Here is a 22,039-nt window from a genome sequence, read left to right as displayed (position 1 = left end):
AAAAAAAAAAAATCAACGAGCTGTATATGTCTGTATAAGCAAGCAATGCTGCAGATAAAGTATATTCCCAAGCAAATTCTCCACCAAGAAAGAAAACGAAGCAGAAAAAAAAAAGCAGGATGCTTTAAATTACTCTACACAAATCCAGACCATCTATCTTGGGCTGCTCTCTTCGACAGCTTGGCCAGGGTGGGCAGGCAAGGCAGAGGCTAAAGAGCTCTTTAGGGACCAAATTACTGTTTCAAAATGGGCCTGCTGCTCCAAGTATATGACAATATTATCTGAGAAATGTTACAGACATTGTGTGTCCTTCAGAGTTCTGCTAACATATCTCCCGTGATTGGAGGCATGTGTCACTACAAAAAAAATACAAGAAAAGATGTTCATTATAAATAGACTCAAGGATATCTGGATGTAGAATTAGGAAAATGACCAAAATATGGCTATGAAACTTATTAGCATTTTATGTTGATGATCACGTTTAGATTTCCAGAAAACTAGTGCACAGATGTTTTATGTTGCCTCTGTCTTTTTAGGGGGGCTTATTTAATTCATTGGGTTTTGTGGTGGAACAGTGCTACAAACTCCTTAAGAGATACAACAAGAAAGAAAGCAGCAAGATGATGCAGAAAAGTTATCTTAGCCTATATTTCTAAGAATCTGGGTGTGAATGAGCACATCTGTGTACATACATCTGTGTGTGCAATGAAAATTATTTTTCATTATTTCAAGTGAAAGTCTCTCTCGTTTTTGAGGAAAGACCTCAGAAAAATGTATACATACCCTGAGTTCTAGCTGATTCCACTGAAATTCAGACAAATCTGAGGCCACCGAAATCACGGCCATTTCTGTATTTATGGACCAAAGCTACTGTAGACACAGCACACATTCTGCACCTCAACTTTTTGATTTAGGAGAATGGCTCTGTCCCACACGCCTCCCCACAACCACCCCTCTGCAAAAATCTTTAGTGATGTTCCTGGGGTAGTGATGCATGACTCTTTCCAGCAGCAAGGGATAGAAATCTGCTCGCCTCGCTGCATCCCATGAGAAGCTATCCAAGCATACTGGTTTTCAGTGACCAGCTCACACACCTGATGCACTCTGAGCCAATAAGAACCAAAGCCTACAGATTTTGTGGTCAAGCCGGAGATACCTGCCTCAAAACACAATGCACTGAGTAGTGTTTGTTTCCAGGAACACAAGCAGATATCTGCATCACAGAAATATTTTAACACAAGCAAATACTCCATATCTGACAAGTATTTAACAGATCACTTGTGCAAATGCTACCAATACAAAATTTATTTGTATTTTGTAGTTTACTGCAAGGTCTTAATCCCAGCCCTGCAGATAAAAGCACCTGCATCTATCTGCGCAGCATTTACAGGGCTTCTGTAGAACAGAACCTACCACCCTTGGTGCTACAGGTGTTTCATGAATGAATGAAGTCCAATTGCAACTACCAGCACTAACTGACATAATGTTGTTACATAGAATGTTGAAGATGCAAATTCAGCCACATGCAATTTGCCCTTTTTTCAGAGATGTTACTGTATGGAGCATCCCTCATCCATACTATTGTGATATAAAGCATGGCTTCTGAAGTGGAAGAGAGGAAATCTCACATTGCTTCAATTTTTCCTAGATCACCTCCTCCAAACTCCAGACCAAGTTTCTACAGAAAGGTGAGAACACAAATTTGAGGGGACAAGAGAATTCCTCTCTTTTTACTGGGTCCTGCACCTGGCTTTACCTTGCAAGTTCCTGGGCCCTGATCTGGCAGTCTGATACTACATTCAAATTGAAAGTCTTCTGCACCAGCATAAAGAACCCAATGTAGGAACACAGAAGGAGCTAACTTATAAGCTTTCCAGGAAAAGGACTGCATTTAATCATGTTTTCTCCAGCACAAGCCCATTATCTACAATAACAAACAAAACTTACATTCCTGAATTATACCAGGTAGAACAGTCATTTATTCATTAGGTTAGAAAAATTGCTAAGTTGTCAGAAGACACCTACTGTGAAATGTTTGCACAGAACTATGTTCAGCTCTGTTTACAAACAGAAGATAAGAGGATTCAGAGGGAAATAAGCATCTATTAGGACTACTTGTTCTGCTGGTATACCATGTTTATTTTCATTTACTTCAGTCTCCAGGAAAAAAAAAAATCAACAACTACAAAAAAAAAAAAAGAAAAAAATCACTCTTCACTAGAGAGGATCTCAGAAATCAGATGCCAAGCGAAGAACACCATTCTACTCACAGTAGCATCAAAACTTCAGTTCAGCACATGCTGATATTGCAAAGGGCCTTTCCTGCCTTTCCAAAACCAGACACAGAACACATTTAAGATAACCCATCTCCAAATTCAGTTATTTTTTCACAGTTATGGGTAATGAAGGACTGATTTTTTTTTTTCTTAATCTGTGATACATGACAAAGCCCACTTCTATTTTTATACAGATTTATACCATTATAGTGCTCCTGACCTCCGTATCGCTTCTGTTTATTTACACCACAAGACATTAGGAGCAAGCACATCTTTTTCTTGCTCATGTGTGTGGTCCTCCCTGGCACACAAACAGGTTGAGAGACATTATATTATGATATATACTAACTGAGTACATTATACTAACTGAGTTCTCTTTGTCAGCTGGCACTGGGCCTCTCCAGAGCTGTGTGAGTGCATGAGGAGATGTTTCCATGTCACTGAGAAAAGAACTGATTAGTTGAAAAATATAGGTTATATTAACACTTTGATATGAATATAAATTCAATTCCCCAACTCTTCAATCAGGTAAACTCTTTACCAATAAGAACATTTCCACAGCATATAAGCAAACAGTTTTCTGAAGGTAATCCTGATTTTCTGGACATAGTTTAAATTACAGCTCCTCCTGGGAAGCAAATTATTCCTATTCTGGTCAGAGCTCATGCTCCAATCCTAAAAGGAGCTGACTGCCTTCTGTTGGCTGTCTTTCCTCAACCTCTAAAGGCTTAACTCAAGCCACAAAAGTTAGTGGCTGGAAACCAAAGGCAATCACCCTTCTCCCGATTAAATCCCAAATTGCCATCTAAAGTTCTCCACATTCAGCTTTCCAATCCCCTTATTAGACTATTTTAAAAGCAAATCACAGTGGGGTTCCAACAAAGACCATGTCTCATTGTTACAGGCTTGACTGTCAGTAACTAAAGATGTCACACATGCAGAGTGTGCCCTGTGATGAGCAACCGTGTCAAAGGAGGTTCTCTGTTAAAACACTGATACTTTAAGAGTGGGATTTTCAAAAGCACTCAGCATTCACATAACTGTTCAATGGCAATGCTCCCCAGTTAGGCCAATATTCAACACTTTTGAAAATCCCATCCTACATGTTTACACAGTCTTTTAATCATTTCTGCCCAGGCTCGCAGGCCCTGGGTGCTGGAGAGAGAAGAAAAGGATTTAACAAAGCAGAAATAAAAATATGGAAAAAAAAATATCTAGGTACAACAACTCCTTTAATAGAAGGTTGTTGCTTTTAAAGGGTAAAATAATTCACATTTTTAACCCAAAAAAGTTAACCGTCAAAAAACATCCACAAATAAAGCAGTACTCCAGCATCATCAAATAGGCCAGCCTGGGTACACATTTAAAGTCAAAGACTTAATAACTAAATGAAAGAATACTGAATATCATTAGAAATGAAGACAGCATGTTCTGTAATATCAGGGAGAGCTGATTAAATGGGCAGTTTGTTCTACAATTTGGTCAGTGGCATTTTGGCATTAGTATAAATGGGTGAGGATTAAGTCATTTCTCAGCTTTCCTTGGCAGAGTCTTTTATTATTTACACTATTTACTTCAGGGAAATCTTGGCGTATGTCATATTTATCTTGCTGAAAAATGGGCCTGTAAATGCATATCACCTCTTGAATAAAGCAAAGCATTGTGATACTAATTTGGTTCATGAAGTATGTAATTCAGCCTCTTTGCACAGGGGCAACATTTGTCTCCTGCTTTATTAAACAACTATAAAACCATTTTTTCACTTGTACTGAAAGAGGCCAGGCCACTGCCACACACACATTGGCCTTTTGGAGGGCTGCCTGCACATAGGAATTGTCATCTTTCAGCATGCACCCACCACCATCAGTGTGAACACAGACGGGACTGCAAGACCAGAAGGCATGTATAGATCAAGCACTTTCAGCAGCTGGGGATAACAGTGTGGCAAGTCCTCAGTGACAAAGCAAAGAGAAACTCTCGGCTAACCTCTTTTCTTCATTCCCACAACAATCAGCTAGTCCCACCCAAATTCTCAGTTCAGACAACAGCTCTTGCTGCAAAGGGTTCATCTTATCAGCCCAGCTAACAAGATCTGGGTCCAGAAGGTTAGGGTACAGGGTGAGCACGGGGCCTGCTCACTTCAGGGCGATGATCTGGGGATGATGGCAAGTAAAGCCATGCCATATACTCCCAGAGCACCAACACAGCAAAACCCAGAAGTGTTACCAACTGCACCTTCTGGCAAAAATTCCCTCTCCCACCAGCAGAAATGCACAGCATTGACACCCATGGAATCCAGATTTTCCCATATCATTGCAGACTGCTGTTTTACTTTTTAGCAGTCACACCTCTAATGACCACTTCCACCCATCGAGAGCTCTTTCATGCTTCATTTCAGACTAAGTCCTAAATGAGATCTTCACTACCCCACCTACAACATATGCCTTAGGAGCTCTACACCAGCTTGGTGTTTATTGCCACCTGCACTATGAAATACATAAAGTGCTGTAAAGGAGAAGAAAAAAAGAGATGGAGAAGACAAAAAGGCAACCTCCAGTTATGTACTTCTTTTTCTAAAGCAGACATACACAAATGGTTTAGAAGTAATTTGATATTACAGAGCAACCAAGTATGGGGGAGGGAGGAATGATATGTGCAGCTTACAAATGCAGAGAATAAATACACATTTTTAGTGAATTGAGAGTGTTTAAAATAATTTCACAGACAAGATTCACTTATCACCACAGGTGGCCTGTGTAATAGATGTTTTAGTTGAAGATGCAAAAATTCGGAATAGCAGGAATTGTTGATTACAAGCAAGACTGTTTGCATTTAAAATCTTATCAAAACTGATCTTTGTAAGTAAATAATATTAGACTAATCTATTCTCCAAAGGTTATTAAGTGTGTATTCAGAAAATGGCATTGTCGTAGTGTTAATTAATTTGAGTAAATGGGGTAAGGGGGAAAGGAATTGCTTTCATGAAAGTTTCTCATTTCATCTTCAGAAATAAGTTAGAACAAGAGATGATCATAATAATAAATAACTAGGTTTTAAGTGTTGTTTTCCATTAAAAAGATTATGCTAATACTTCCTTTACATGTGAAACTATTATGATTGATATTCTAAGTAAGAGACCAACCAGAAAGAGACCAAAAACCCAAACTAAAGGCAAGAGCTCTGCATCCCCTCATTATCCAAACTGCGTCCCATGCACTGTTATGTACCAGCTTAGGACTCACCATCTGGGTTTTTTCCGAGATGCTTTTGGGACATACGGCATTCCATACAGGAAAAGATCACAGGGTCAAGACCCAAACTACAACAACCTAGCTCAGAGCCTGCTCCTGATGAGGCAGTCACCTCCCATTAAAAAGAAAGAAAGAGAAGAGGCAAGAAATGATGGGATGAGAGACATTAAAATAAAGCCAAGTGCTTTAGAATTTTAGAGCAAAGATATTGTTTTGATGCCCTTTCATCCACAGCACCCACTCTGTGTAGCTACTTGAGTGACATTGCTTTTGGGTCCCAGGCCAGCAAAGCAAGCACACAAGAATTACCGAGTGCTGTCTACCATTCTCCCCTCCTGTACTTTAGTTTGACAGCCCTTTTTCCTTGCTTGACTTGTTCCAAAATTAGGATGTCATGCTTTCCTTAGCCACACTTGAAGATGATAGAACAGCACCTCTCCTTATCCACAAGCCAAAACATATTACAGTAACAATTAACTAAAGCTGTTAGCTATCAGTCTATTTTTCTCATCTTTGTGCTCCATCCTATTTCTCCATTTTCCTTTTATAAAACAAGCATTCTCTTCAAGCCACCATGTTCCTACCATCGTGCTGCCTCATAAGCTTCCTATGCTGTTTCCTGTCAATGAATTTCTCTTTCTCTTCAACAAAGATTTTTTACAGGTGCTAGCTACCTGGGATTTGTTGCACCCAGCAGGAAAAGGCACAGGTTGACTGATGGTCATCTAAACGACAAAGACAACTGATACTGCAGGCTGCTTTCCCTGGAGTATTGTCTGGGAAGATGTGGCACTGGTGGAGAGAGCTTGAAAGATTGACTCATGCACCCAGTCACTTTCAGAAAATTACAGAGGACGAAAGCACATATAAAGAAGTGGCATTAAAATGCAACGATGTGTGTGCATATAAGAACAGAAAAAGGCAGTTTTGTCCTAGGAAGTTTTAAGTGCCATTTGTCTGAAAAATTCACGTAACTCAGCCATTAGTTCTAAGTACTACAACTTTCCTTAACAGAGGAGGACAAAAGCCAGATAGCCTCCATGACACGCTTAGCATCAAATACAATGGCTTCTATTAAAGAACGTGGTTCTTTTTTTTCATTATTGTGTTCCATATATATGGAATATGCCATGAAATAATAGCAATAATGCTATGAAAAGATGGTCATTTCTATTGTTACTACAAAAAGAGGAACCAACGATTTCCATTTATCTAGAAGAATATATAGTCATAAAGCCACTACCTGAGAAAAAAGAAAAAAAATAATAATTTAAAAGTGCATTGGTGGGTTTATGCGTTACTTGGTCCCCATGGTCTTGTGTAGATCCCGAAAGCAAACATCTAACATAGCAAAACCTGCCATGTACTGCTCAGATGATATTAAGGACAGGTACATATTACATCCATCTTGCAGAGATAAGAAGCAGTATAAATACACATAGTGGAAAGTGAGAAAATACAGATCTTTTATCAATCTGTGGTTCAAATCCTGAAACTGCTGCACAAACAGAAGATCCAATCTATGACAGTTTTGCATCCACAGACACTGTATGGAATTAGCTTCTACCATACTTACTAATGCAATAGATGCAAATTTTTCCTTTCAATTTTTCTATTAAAAAAAATAACATGCGGCTATTTCATGCATTTGCTTTTCAGCTGCCAGCAATCTATTGCTTGCAACCAGCTTGTAGCAATTACAGGCAGTGGCCATAATACATGCATGAATATCCTATACCATGCTTTTCATATTCTGAACACTGAAAATAATAATAAAGGGGCACCGTCAAGCTGACAATAAACTTTGTAACAGACTGAAATTAAGACTAGGAGTTTTTCAGCAGAAAAACAGCCATAAAATCCTTCCATAAGAAAAACTTCCTCAAAACAGTGCCTATCCAGTGCCAACCAAATCTGCTCGCTTTCTTCCATGCATCAATGCCACTTCGTTCAGACTGGCTGGCTTTTTCTGCAGTGACCCCATCTTGCCTTCTGTATTATTTAAAAAGATTTATAGCCGGGTGTCTCATGTGGTGAAACATGAGCTCTGACCCTCAGGCTTGGAAGTTGTCAGGCAGAAACATTAATATTATGCCACATTAGGAAAGAAAACTCATCAGTAGCAGCAAACCAAATGACAAAGTGAAACATGATGCTTCTTGTCATACATGACACTGAACAGTTAAACATACCCAAAAAGTTGTGCCCTCTAATGTGTCACCTGCTATGTTGCACCAATGCAACAACTAGCGGTCCAAATTTCAGCTCTTGCGCCTCAGTTAGCGTTGGCACCACTCAGGGTGACACAGAAGAACCTACAGTCACTGCAAACAATAGTCAAATCTCACAGCGTCATGCAAAAACACAAGTACAGACAATTCTTTTCAAAAAGAACTTAACATCTAGATAGTCAGGGTGGAGGATGGAGAGGTACATAACCTACAAGCAGGGCTTTAAGAGTCAGAACTCAGAGATGTGAAATGGCTTCTCCGAAAATGCACTAGAAATCTATGCTGGAGCAAGGCACTCTCCCAAGACCCCATCTAGTAACCCTACACCACAAGACTCTTCTTCACCGAAATACTCTACAATGCTTACATAGCCAGGAAAATCATTTTATCAACAAATGTCCGTGTTTCAAGATAGTGTGCTGCCCACAAAACAGCACAAAAACCTAAACCAAGACTTTAGAAAGGCCTGGCTTATTTTAATGACTTGTAAAATGAGTTGTGATGCTTCATGTTAAAAATAGGCTCAAACAACCTAAGCTTCAGTGAATAATCAGATTGCACACAGGTAAGCAAGGATTTTCCTACCCAAATCCCATAGACAGAGCTTTGGTTTGGCAGAATACCTGAAGCAAGCACACACACGTACATGTGCATATCTAGAATCTTTTCTCCATTTCCATACACACTGATGTCAGTAACATGTAAGACTATATAGATTCAGGGTCTGAATTAGAAATGCAGAATTTGCTGTGTCATAAATGTAGTAACTAAAGATTCAAAATATCATCCCCACACATTTTGCTCAGATGTGTGTTTTGTACACAACCATTTGCCAATAATTAATGAAAAAAAAAAAAGAAAAAGAAACTATAAAAGAAAGAGAAGGGAAAAGGATGGGGCAGGAGAAGAATAGGAATTAAGGGAAAGGCAAAGGCAAAATGAGAAACTCTTGCTGTCACTCTGCTTCTTAGCACTGGTCTCAAAAAGTCCTGTGAGCTTGAGCTACCTTGATGAAATTAGAGGAGTAAAGATGTGTATGTTTAATCACTGAGGCAGATATGACTTTTTAAAAACCATATATTTTATTTAAATATGATTTCCTTTTCATAATAAAAAATGTATTAATATGTACTTTCTGACTAATCTCAGCAATACCTGGTAATTTTCCCATATCTTTAAATATTTCTTAGAACAAATGGTCTCAGGTCTTAGCATATAACATGTGAATGGGTGTATGAGTGTGAAGAAGGTCTTGTTCCTCATTTGAGAATCCAAATTTGCTTTCTCAAGACCTATTCATTTTACGTACCACTTTCTAATGTACAGAAAACAAAAAAATGGAGCAGGCAAGAGTTTTCTTCAGACATTAATCAGAGAGGCTCCAATTCTTAAGGCAAAATAAGGCACATGCTGGCATTTCCACCAGCTTCATGTGTTGGTTTTGTACCTTACTAAGTTCTAAAATTCTGGCACGCCAGAACAGCTGTGGAGCCCTATCACAATTTGGACCTCTGCTGATACACAGCTAATACCGTAACTTATATGCACCGCTATGCATGGACACAGCCCCTCTTCTTCTGAATGGTCCACTCACTAGATGCATACAGGGACATATATAATGCAGAAGTCTACTGCATCAAAAGTCAAGTATCAAGAGTATTTCTGGTCTTTATAGAGTGTACAGAATAAAATATCATCTTGGCTGCAAGGCCAAAAGCCTGGCTTCTGTAAAAGGTATACATCAGCAACGGCTTACATATTTCTTTCAAAAAACATCTGCTCTTTTAATTAAAAGCCTAAGACAGTTTGTGGTGTAGCATGTAAATCCTGGAAGTTCTGGGGTACAAACTGTTACTGTCTAAATATAGCTAATTGAAAAAAACCTTTCCATTATAATCAAATTTTATATATATTCTCCTGACTTTTCAAAAACTCACACAACCTAAAAAAAATTCTGAAAAGTTTGACCTAAGTCACACTCAAAAATGCCAAGGTGTGGGGCATGCAAGATTTTCAGTTTCTGAGAAAATGAAACAACATGAATACCGAATTTTCCTGGCTGTTTCCATCTATCCTACTACACTAGTAGCAGGATACCTACCTTCTGCTACATTCAGAAGTTTTATATACACATCATGAAAAAAAACAAAACAAAAAAAAAAAAAGACTACATTTAGAGAAGCAGGGGATGAGAAGAAAAAGGCATGTAACTAACACAAGAATAGAAGTCCATATTGCCTTGAGATAACAGCACATTTAAGCTATGATTTTTATTAATATTTTTTTCCCTGATTAAATAGGGAAATCCACCTTTGGCCTAGAAAGTGTAAAGACATGGGACAATTTAGAAACGCCTCGTAAGTACAGAGAAAAAACTGGCAGCCAGGAGACAAATACTAAAATCATGTGCTTTCCAAGCCTGCAGACTTTCAGTTAAATTAATTCTGAATACATTAGCAAATATCAAGAGCATAATCAGAATACAAACATAAAGGAAGGGAATATTTTCAACAGATCTGTTATTTGAAAAGCATGGTCAACTGTCTATACAACAACCATAACTATTCAGTTGAAATTTCGCAAATGCTGATCAGGGATACAGTTTTTCAATGATTTTTCAGATCAAGTAAACTGAGAAGTTCAGCGAGACCTACTACATTTTAGGAATTTTTGGCTGAAGGGAGTTTGTCACACCAGTCTAAAGAAAGATATTTTTTTTTTTTGTCTGGGTATTTCCACACACACATGTACAGCCAGAAAGTTGGGCTTACCACCCAAGAAGGACCCAGCATGCACAAAACTCGAGCAGAGATGAGTGTTGCACAATGCTGATGCCATCTCCTTTGTGCATTTAGAAAAGGCAAATAAGTCCTGACAAAACTGATCAGAAAGAGCATTTGGCCTAGGGAACTGTGGATAAGGCCAAGACTGTATATGTTGCAATCTGATAGTCTGGGACAGATAAACAGTGCATGCACAGGTCTAAGTTCACAAGGACCAACATGCTGAAATTGTTGATCCTGCAATGAAGTTGCTCTGCATGCATGTTGTAAACCTGTTGTGTTGAACTTCCCACACAGGTAGACTGAATGCGCTACCAAGGAGTGCACAGTAGCCACAAAAAAAACCCAGGAAAAATTACATGGCACATGGATTTCACATATGGCGAGGCACTCACCCATGTACACGATATAAAGAATAACCCCTACCCCTGGGTTCAAGACACCGTGTTTCAGAGCCCACGCTCTCCTAGCAAGTCTCATGCCAAAGCTGAAGATGCCTCCTCCCCCACAGATGGACTGACACAGCAGAAGCGCCAACAAAATCTGAGGTTTCTTTACAGAACCCTAAGTCTGCCACAGGGCAACTGGCCAGCACTGAAGAGTATTTCACAGGATGGCCAAACTTCTCCAAAAACAGTCGAGTCCATACACTGTACTGGTAACTTAAAAGCTTCCTGCAGGCTCTCAAATGGGTTGAAGTATTTTTTTTTCCATGTCTCTCTCTATCCAGCAACCCCCCTTATCCCTGAAAACACCTCTGTTAGATACCTCACCAATAATAAAGAACTCTTACAAAGACAATATAGCCCCTTGTGAATTTCAGAGTTTATGTAGAAAATCAAAGTTAATAGTTTTTCAATACTATTTTCATTTCCTGCCTGTGATCCCACTGCAGCAAAGTATTTAAGCATGTGCTTTAAACTTTGTCCTAAAAATGCATTTATGCTCATGCACAAGATGCTTTTCTACCTGGTGTTTTCCCCGACTCCAAAAAGAAGTGCAGAAGAAGGGTAACACAGGATAATTAACATTTGCAGTACACATTCCTTTCATCTGAATTTCACTTTCTGCTCGAAAAGCACACTTGTCATTTCCACACTGCTATTAAGAGTAACTTTCAATCAATATGGCAGTTTAAAAAATGATTTAACATGATATGTAAACAGCCTGAAGCAAATGCATCCACAAAAAAAAAAATTGCAAGTAGAAACACCAAAGATTTTCATTTCACTCTTGAAAATAAAAGTAATTTGCTCATTTTCCTTGTTTTGAAGCAACGTATTTCTCCAAGAAAATATTTTGGTTTTATTTTTTTAAGATGAATGAGTTGACAGATGTTTTACTAAAATCATTAAGACAAGATGGCAATAATTTCTGGGTATGTTAACTAAACAATTGCTATCTGGATCATGTGATGCATGACACCACAGTTTTCACGTTAGGTGCGGAAGCAATTTAACAGTTTGAAAGTCAATCACGTAAGTATCCTATGCACTAGCTTTCATATTCATAATCTAGAACACCATCAATAAAGGGACAGATACAAATATACCTGCATGTAACTTTAGCAATAGATTTAAGGTAGGTACTTATTAATATCATGAAGATATGATTCTTAATTATCTGGGAGCACAGCCTTATATAGGTTTGAATAATGACATTGTCTCAATGCATGCATAGTTTGTGCTTTTGTCTCAGACGGGTTCATTTTTCACTGGAGGGGAAAGGTTCATATCGCACGAGGGGGGTAACCAGTTGATGTTACAAGGCTGACGATTAGCCCCCTCGCTGTTCCACATGACACTGGGAAGGACTCCAGCAGGCATCCTTAATGCCTGCTTCAGCATCTTGAAGAAATTAATGAACACAGCTTCGATGGCAAAACATTTCAATCAACCCCAACCAGCTGTGCCTACCATTTAAAAGAAAAAAAAATGTAATAATTTATCTGTTTATTTAAAAACAGGCTTATCAAAAGTTTCTTCGAAGGATACAAGTTATTTTGGCAGTGAGAGAGGGAGGAATAAAAAGGAAGAAGGACAATGGTGGTTAGTGCCAAAAGATGTGTGATGGCCCCTGTGTTTGTTGAACAAATTAAGCACGTTCTGGTTTTTCACCTGCTGAAGTAGCAGCAGTGCATATGGCCCAGAAGTTAAAAATAAGGAAATATGCATACATTACCATACTTAATGGAAGACCCTCTCCATTTAATATGCAAATTTCCTGAAATATTACTGAATGCCGTCTGTTCTAAATGAATAAATTTGAATTGCAATTAGAATAATCCTTTATAATTAATGAAAACTGTCAATTTTGGTTCATAAGTAATTTGATTAACAGGATGATGGGACACTTATCAAGTTCACTGGACTGCTAGGGTATGAGAAAGCTGACAGGGAAAATAAGGTGGTCCAGGCACTTAGGCACCACTGGAATATTATCCTAAATTATTGATAACACAAGCTAATGAACTTCAGAAAGTGAACTCCGCATGCTTTATTTAAAGGGACAGTGCACTGGGGTGATAAGTACTAGTTTGGTCATGATAGCCTTCTCCAAAATACAGTCATGCCATTACCCACTCTCTGAAAGGAAGGCAGGGGGGTGAGAGGGGGGTGGGCAGGGAAAGATCCACAGGCAACAACACACACCTACTTAAAGCTGAAATTTACACTTTCCAGCTGCTTCCAGAGAGGGAAAAAATGTTCACACCATAAATGTAAGAAAGGGACAATGCAAGCCAGGTGGAACACAGTTTATATAATGTACCACAGACACTATTTTATGTTCTATTTCCATTGGTTAAAAAACAGCACTTGCTATGCCTGGCTTTCCATCCTTCTTCCTATCATCTACCATGCAACTGGCCAGCAATATTTTTTTTAATGTGCTTTTGCTAATTGAAAGCAGGAGAATGTAATGTATCAGTTTCAGTTTTATAAGAAAAGTAATTTAAAAAAACAGCCACTACACACCCCAAAAAAAACCCCAACTCTGAGGCCATCATTTCCCTCAACCCACGTGTTCACTGACATCAGTGTCATTCTGCCACAAATGGGAAAGACGACCGTAGGCCAAAACTCTGAGCTGATACACCACTCCCTCTGTAATTCCATTAACTTCAGGGGTCAGGGAGGATGTAATCCAATGCAAAAGTTGCCCATAATGGCATTTTAAATCAGTACACCCATCAGCACAGACAGGCTGCAACTCTGATAATCAACCTAATGAGCCCAAATGTGAGCAATATAGGTGAACCTTAGTAAAAATATCAAATCCGTGGCAATGTCTGAGGATATTATGTTTCCCAATCAGTTTCGGTTTTGAATGAAAAGTTCAGCTGGATATTCTATCCTGCCACAAAATGGATATGGTGAAATCAGAAGGATACTACTTCTTTTGCCCTCAGTCCATCTTCTTAAAAAGATGTTCTTCTAAAAACATGCTTGACTCCATAAGCATCATCTACCTCTCTTGTGGAACTATGTCATATTTTATATATTACATACAGCATTTATTGTATGCAATTATTCCACATCACCCTCACGCAGCCAATGGAACAATTCTGAATGCAACTTCAGAGTGAGATCTCTTTCCAAACATCCTGATAGAGCACATCCTGGATACACCCACACAGTATAAATGGAATCCAATGCAATCCGGCCTTTTATACTTTGCAAACAACACAAGTTGAAAATGGTGAAATTGCATGCTGAATGAGACTACCCCTCATCTAAGCACCGGCACAGTGCCAGTGGATTCTAGGAGATAGTTTGTAAAAGCCTGCTATTGTATAACAAAAGCCAGTGTGCATGAGCAAGGTACGTTTTTAAACCATTACAGCACTGAAAACTCAAAACAGATTTTCAACAAATCACTGAAAGACACTTCTGCGACCTAGGGACTAAATCTCTGCTAAATTTCAGATTCATACACACTAATCACCAAGCCACCAGCACTACCTCAGGAAGGCCACAACTGACTAAAGTGTATGTGTTCACGTACTCAAGAACAATACTCCATTTTTTAATCAAAGTTTCTGATAATGTTCAGAACTTGCCTAATGCAGAACATTCAAACACAGGAGGTAACATTTGTCAAAAGTACAAGCATCTGGAAAAGGCTTTTTGGAACTGAAATGCTCCAAACCACAGGTGCTGTTATAGGTAGACATTATTAGAATTCGCAAAGCTAGAAATGAGTTCACTTTACTAACCCCGACCTATATTCCCAAGTAGCCATTTTAGCCTGTTTCAACACAAAAAGATAGTACAGCATTGAGCGGAACCCGACATACCCAAACACTTTTGTGCTCAGATCTTGGTACAGCGCTCATCAGTATGACAAATAAACCACACTACAAAGAAAACAATGCCATAATTGGCCAGTGGGCCAGTTTCCTGTCTTCTTCCCCTGAGGCAATGAGGTCTTTTTTTTTTTTTTTTTAGTCTCATTTCCTAAGGAAACAAGGATCTGTGAGATCACATTGTCTGCTCACAGTCCCTCCCGCTAGTAGTTTTAACCCCTTTGTCCATTCTCTGCATAAGTCTCAAACAAGTAAAGTTTTGATATTTTCATGAAAATGCATGCCTTAGAAGAAAAAGCAGCAAGTTCTCCCATTGAAAGAAAAGCAGGTACAACTCAACTGGACAAGCAGCAAGTGCATCCTTGCACAGCCCAAGTAGAAGGGAGCACAGAATATGAGGAGCCCAGTTAAGGGACAGTTATAAAGGGAGGCAGGAGAGGACTGGATGTTTGCAGCGGAACTTAGGTTCATAGGAAAGAAGTAGGAATATTGGAGGGAGGGCTCTAAAGGTTATGTCAGTGATCAAAGAGCATTATGGTGACACGCAGACATGATAAATGGAGTTATTGTCATAAGGAGCACACGAAACAATACAATTATAGAAAAAGAGTTTAGTTTCATTAGTTCCACTGTTCATAGAACGAACTCTTATTTCAACAAAGCTGTACTCTTTTTTTATATCTGTTCCTACCTTCCCTTTATTGCCCTTTGAAATGTCTGTCTTTTTTTTCATGCTGGTTTCACTATGGCTATGGAAAAGCATCCTTTGGAAGCAGTAAGACACCAGCACACTTGCATAAGAAAACACTAAATTATCAGTCATGCATGTAAACATAAGGAAGGTTACATTTATGTCACTGACTTCACCCCTTAATGGGATGTGGAAATTATGTGCAACTCCATCATGTGCCTTTTCACTGTCTTCCAACTTTCATAAACACTCGCCCCAATCTTCTTAAGAAGAGATCTCCTTTAAGAATCCATCAACCACTTTAGGAAGTCTAAGGGAGCATTATTACCCCAATTTAGGAACAAGATAAATGAGGCAGTAAGATGCCTCCAATTCACCAATGTGACTACAGCAAGACTAATAATACAATGCAAACAGCGAAGTTAAGAAGTCCTGTGACTAGACCACAAGACCACACTTTCCCTAAAAATCTACTGTTCTAAAAAGCAGGAGATCAACAAGCATTACCCACTTGGATATGTGAAGGTTGAACCAGGATAATCTGGATAAGTAAGTACTAGCCTAAACAAAACCACACAAAACAATTGGGAAAATCTTCCATTCTGAGTTTGCAGTACCTTTTACTACATATAATGAAGGTGAGTTCCTTATGATTTCATAAAAGCAATAAAGACCCATCTTAATGAGGAAACACTTCAGTTAAAGCACAGCTAAAAGTTCCTAGTGCAATCTCTTATTTTGCTCATTCACACAACATAAGGGAGTTTCATTTAATACAGTTCTAAGTTCTGTAGTGGGGTAAGACTGAACCATCCACTAAACAATCAGCAACAATATCAGAGACATAGCTGAAGGACATACCAACACGTCGGACAGAAAAATGCCTCTGTTACATAAATAGGAAGCACAAATATTATATTCTCCTGGTAGAGCTTCAGAATTATGATGGCAAAGAGCAGTCCCCAGCAGATGAGAAAAAATGTGTTGGGAGAATAACTGAAGTTTGGAAGTTTTTCCCTTGGGTGATATCAGTAACCATTCTATCAAATAGGACCTATCCATTCTTATTATATCCCTATTATCATGGCATCCAAGAACCATTATCATTTGCTCTTCTTGGTGACTAATGCTGAAACAACCATAGCAAGAGGAAATAGAAAATTTAAAAAAAAAAAAGAAACAACTCCAATGAAGATTTTAGTGGCATAAACCCTTCTGGATACGGATGTAAATAACAAACTTATTCATGCTCCTTAAATATTTTCTTTTTCTTCATTGCTTGCTGAGCTGAGAAAATGAATCATTTTCAAGCTGTTGAGGTTGGGAAGGGAAGGTTGAAATAGGGTGAGTGTTGTACAAGGCTTTGCCCCAAACAAATGAAAGTCTTTGAATGAATTATGGTCTGACTAGTTTCTTTTTTAAGACACATCAAGGCATTTCAGTATGTGTCAATAAAAGCCCACCTGGAGGAAGAAATTACAGAGCACTGGAAAGAACGCCAAGATTACTCAAGTCTTTGTGTTTTCATTTGTTTTAAATCTGTGTGTTGTTAAAACAAATGTAGAAATTAGCCATATGGGAACTTAGTTTTGGTGCAATATCTTCATCTGTCACCGCATTTGGAAAAAAGCGCACACACAACAAGATCAGTGGCCAGGGAGGGAGGGTGAGAACAGCACACAAGGAAACAATGCTGAACATATGCACAGGATTTCGACCTCGCAGCATGGTGACTAATGATTATTTCATAAATATTGAAGCTGTGATGGATTATTATTACTGAAGGGGTACATTTTTAAAGATCATCTAACAGTTATTTTATAGAAAAGTAGCTCACATCTCTCACTGGGACAACCTGCCCTTATACGCAGTGTATCTTAACCAAATGAAAACCACACACTATTTTCAATTCAAACCTTAGACCCAATCCATGTAAGACAGGGGCTTAATAGCTTTCCAAACTCTCATTTGGCCTCAGTTATACAACCAGCTGACACTGAAAATAATTAATGCCCTTTAGGACTCGCATCTGCTCCTATGGTTCCATGTCAAGGTTTTTAATTGGGCTATTTTGGCATTTGGAGACAATGGCAAGGTGAAATAACCTTTCTTTAATATTTCTGAGGTCAGAAGTTAGTCCTGCCAAAGGTCATCCTTCAGGTTCACAAATGAGTCATTTGTATCACCTAATGCAATCTGTGACTTGCAAATTGCACTGGGAGATGTTATAGTGCATTAATTAGTCCATGTGGTGAATACTGAATTCATCATTACCAGTGAAACCTGTGCAGGCGTGCCAATACTCGTTTTGGTGGGTTGCAGTAGCTGATTATATTACATACTCTCCTTCAAACTGTGGCCTTTAATATCAGGCCTTGTTTGCTGCTAAAAGCAAAGACAAGGACAAACCAGGACTCTCCCACTGAACAGTGCAACACAGAAAACTTACATGTCAGGAGTTCCCTGAGTGTGCAAGAAGCCACTCCAGCCCATTCATTTGGCGTCTACTTCACAGACACTGTCATCCAGTACTCCCATAACTGACACCATTGCTGCATTGCACTCAAGTCAGAAGACTGGTTGACACTTTAGAAACTGGGCTGTCCTAGATGCCCTCTGCACTTCTGAGCCTAAAGAGTAGTTCTGATTTTTTTTTTTTTTTTGTTAGGTTGGCTGGTTGGTTTTCTCCATAGCTGTGAGGATTACAAGCTTTAAAAACAGACAGGCATAAATGGTAATTAACTGCAATTCTCGAGTGACTATGTGTCTACAAAAGCAAGGCCTTTTGCAAAAGCACGATGAAACTGCAAGAGCAGCACTAGCATCTTCCAGTGAGGATCTGGTTATCAGACAAATGTTACAAGTTCCCCACATTTTATTTCCAAAAGCCATGTGTTGCTATCATCTTGTACAGGGCACTGAAAACAAGCTAATGCCTCCAGCAGCTTGACACAGGGCAGAGCCACTCTCCTCAGGCCTGAGGATCTCAACAGGGGCAGAGGTGGGGCTGCTCTGTCACCCCACACATCTCCATGCCCCCAACCTCCCCCTACACCGGTGTTCTGTGGCTGGCGCTGGTTCCCTACATTCCTCGCAGCAGCCTGCCCTGCAGCCCTTCTGCATTTAGGGTCCTTTTTTGCCCAAAGATAGGTCAATGCCAAACCCAAGCCCACTTTATAAAATCAACGATTCAGTCAAGCTTCCTTGTTGCAAAGAAACCTTGCAGAGAATTTCACCCTAAGTCACAGTCTGATCTTTCAGCTGGTTGGCAGCTATTGCCTATAATGAAGGGATTATTAATTTCTGTTTCAAAGGGATAGGAGATCAGGATATGGACACGGCATGACTGTACCATCTGTGCGGTTGACATATATTGATTCATACCATCTTCCCATCTGTCCTTGACACTACAGAGCATCAGAGGTCACAATCAACTCTTTGCTGGAATTCCCCCAAAAAACAAATTCTTATCCAGTTTCCTGTCAAAAAAAGCTTCAAACCACTTTTACAGAAAATGGATCACCTCTTCAGTGTATTATGGAAACCTATGCATAACCCACGGTTTGGCCTTCTAAGTATATACCACACAAAAGGTATAATAATGACCAATATTATCAACAAATAGGACCTTCAGTGTCCCTTAATGAAAGCGTCAGGATAAAATATTGCTCCTGAAACAATAAGGGGTTGAAAAAGCTGTAAACATTACTAAAGCTCTAAAAAGATTTCCATACATATATTGCACTAGGCACAACAACCGATCAGAGCAGAAGGTTGAGAAATGTCAAGTTTGGTTGCATGTGCCTATGGAAAGTGGTGGGGAAAAAATGAAAACCTGCAGCTGAGTAAATCATGAAATGTATCAAAGTCTCTGGAGACAATCTAGTTTTGTTTTCATGATAGGTATCATTTTTTTTCCTGTCATCCTATGCAAATTGCTAATAGCTAAGAAATGAAAACTTTTGAAATGACCACTTATGGCTTTTGTCAGTTTAAATATTTCATCTGACATAGCCCAAAATATAACTGGAAGCGCTGTGTGTAATCTAGGCTTAAGCAGAACTCATGCAAAACTGTGTTTTCAGTGAGTTACAAGTGTCCCAAAACAGCCTTGGGTTAAAACATGTCATGCTTGTTTCTCACTCCAAAGAACTGGTTGAAGAAAATCCAACCAGATTTGAGCAAGCCTGGAATTTTTAAAAGTCCGTGGTAGAAAGAATGGCAATTACACAATGATTTTGTTGTTGTTGTTGCTGCTGCTGTTGTCACAGCAATGACTGCACAAATTAATCCTCAAACTCACACTTAATAAAATTTAGTCCTCATGCACTGCTTGCCTCTTTGGGCTACCTTACCAAGCTAAACTAAGTGAAATCACAAAAATCCTTACACCACCTTTTTTACATTTAAAAAACTGGAAGGCAAGAGGACAACATCGTCTGTCTGGCTATCAAACTTGAAGTTGTAAGCCCCAGTTTGATTTATGGCCATGGCTAGCACTACTGTACTCTAGTAGTATCAATCTCTTTACTCAAAGCATTAGCGTAATCTGAAATCTCTCTACTGCTGTTGGGAGTGCAGTAGTGAGTAAGTCACAGCAAAAGAGCTCATGTTGGATCCAACTTGCAATGCCAACATGGCGACTTCATGTGCCCAGCCAAAACAAACATGCCCAAAAAAACCATGCCCATGGACCTGGCCAGCTGGGAGCTCTCAGGTGACAACAGCACCTTGGCAGGTGCATGTCTACCTGGTTACCCATTTGCCAGGACAGCCCGTAGCAGCCAAGGACAATTTAACCTATTTTACAGCAGCTGTGTAAGCTCTCAGGATATATATATTTTTTTTTTTTAAACAACCCAGCCAGCTCCTGAAACTCAATGACAGCAACGCACCACTGTTGTGGTTTATACCTGATACCTCCCATCTGCATCAGCTGTGCTTACCCAACTGATGAATTTTATGAATTAACTTATACACACATCCATCCAGAACAGGTGACAGCGCACTGGCATGTGCTGGCTGCATGCCCTTGCTTTCCTCTGTGCCACACACCTTCCTTCACCCCTGCCTTGCATGTGCAGGGGCTATTGCCCAGCGCTTCTGCACATCTCTGTCCCTTCATGGTAATGCCTCACTGTCCCCACAGCTCCGCCATGACACTGCCACCTCCGGCATGGAGCTCAGGGTCTTGCAACAAGCAAGCCCACTTTCTCGGGGGTAGGGGGCATTTCTGCTTTCAGCATACTAAACCGCAGAAAAACGGGGGGGGGGGGGGGGGGGGGGGGGGGGGGGCGTACACCGCAAAACCCATGAAAGGCACGGATGTTTAGGGGCAGAATGGTGCTGGCAACTGCCGAGCGGGCTGCCACAACATGGCGCCTCAGCCAGGCCCGGCGAAGGTTCCGGTCCCCGTGGCCAATAGGGCAGCCGCGGCGCGAGGCCGCACTGCGCTGCCACCTGGCGGCCGCCGCCGTGCACTGCGCCCCGCCGCTCGTCTGGCGGGAACCGCGTCCCTTACAGGCGCCCGCCGCGTCTCCACAAAAAGCAGCTCGTGTTTGTCATCCCTCCAGTGCCAGACGTCCACGGTGGCGAGGGCTGGAGCTGTTTATACTGTCATGCCCCGTTTCTGGGCAGGAGAAAAGACTATAAACGTGTGCTGTGTGGGCACACATCGACTCGCTCAGGGGCTTCCTCTCCTACATTCAGCCCCTGAGGCCTCAGGGGACCTCACAGTGTGAGGCCAAGGGGTGGTAACGTGAGGTAATGGCATTAATATGAGGTAAAATATTGCCACATTATTGTTAATCTCTTAATAAATGCGTTGGAAAGTGGGCACCATCCATTAATAGCTGCCCAGGGGTCGGAATATTAGCAAACAAGATTTCTCCATGTTAATTTACTGTGGCCTATTCAAATCGCAAAAGGATCTAGTCAGGACGCGCAATCCAGTCAGCTTAAAAGTACACATACGAAATGAGGCTTTGGGATTTACAGTTTGACTCCCTGCCACCTGTTGAGATTTCACAATTACGTTCTTGTGTGTCCCCCCACCCCAATCCTTTTCTCCTCTGTTCCCACTGAAAGAAGTGTACCAAGAAACAGCGAAAAGTAAAGCCTTGGTCCATCTCCTATGAAAGCTCTGTGTAATATCAGACACTGTATAAGGCTCTAATTGTATTAAACAGAGAACTTATCTAAAATGAAACATTCTGAAAGTACTAGGTGGTTAAGTACCTTGAAAATTGTGTTTCAAGGGTATATCAGGGGATTTGTTTTTGCTGAAGTGGATGAGAAGCCAGCCCTTTCAAGATATTTGCTGTAGACATCACAAGAAATCAAAGTCCTGGAGCCTATAGGAGCTGAGACACCATAGTGGCTGATCAGAGCACAGGGATTTACAGTCACAACAGTTACTGACAACGCATTGTAGGTGCTCTGCAAAACCCCATGCTCTGACTAGCAAACGGTAGCTGATAGACAAGCAAAGTACTAGGACTG

The 22,039-nt window shown here is 40.1% G+C and overlaps 1 protein-coding gene across 9 annotated transcripts in view; it reads right to left on the bottom strand.

Annotated features, from left to right (window-relative positions):
• The window catches only part of EBF1 (EBF transcription factor 1), a 283,091-nt gene that overhangs the window by 142,271 nt on the left and 118,781 nt on the right, over positions 1 to 22,039 (bottom strand). The window lies entirely within an intron of this gene.

Source organism: Falco cherrug, chromosome 8 (genome assembly GCF_023634085.1).
Source record: "Falco cherrug isolate bFalChe1 chromosome 8, bFalChe1.pri, whole genome shotgun sequence".
NCBI classification, from domain to species: domain Eukaryota; kingdom Metazoa; phylum Chordata; class Aves; order Falconiformes; family Falconidae; genus Falco; species Falco cherrug.
This window is presented reverse-complemented; position numbering and strand designations above follow the sequence as displayed.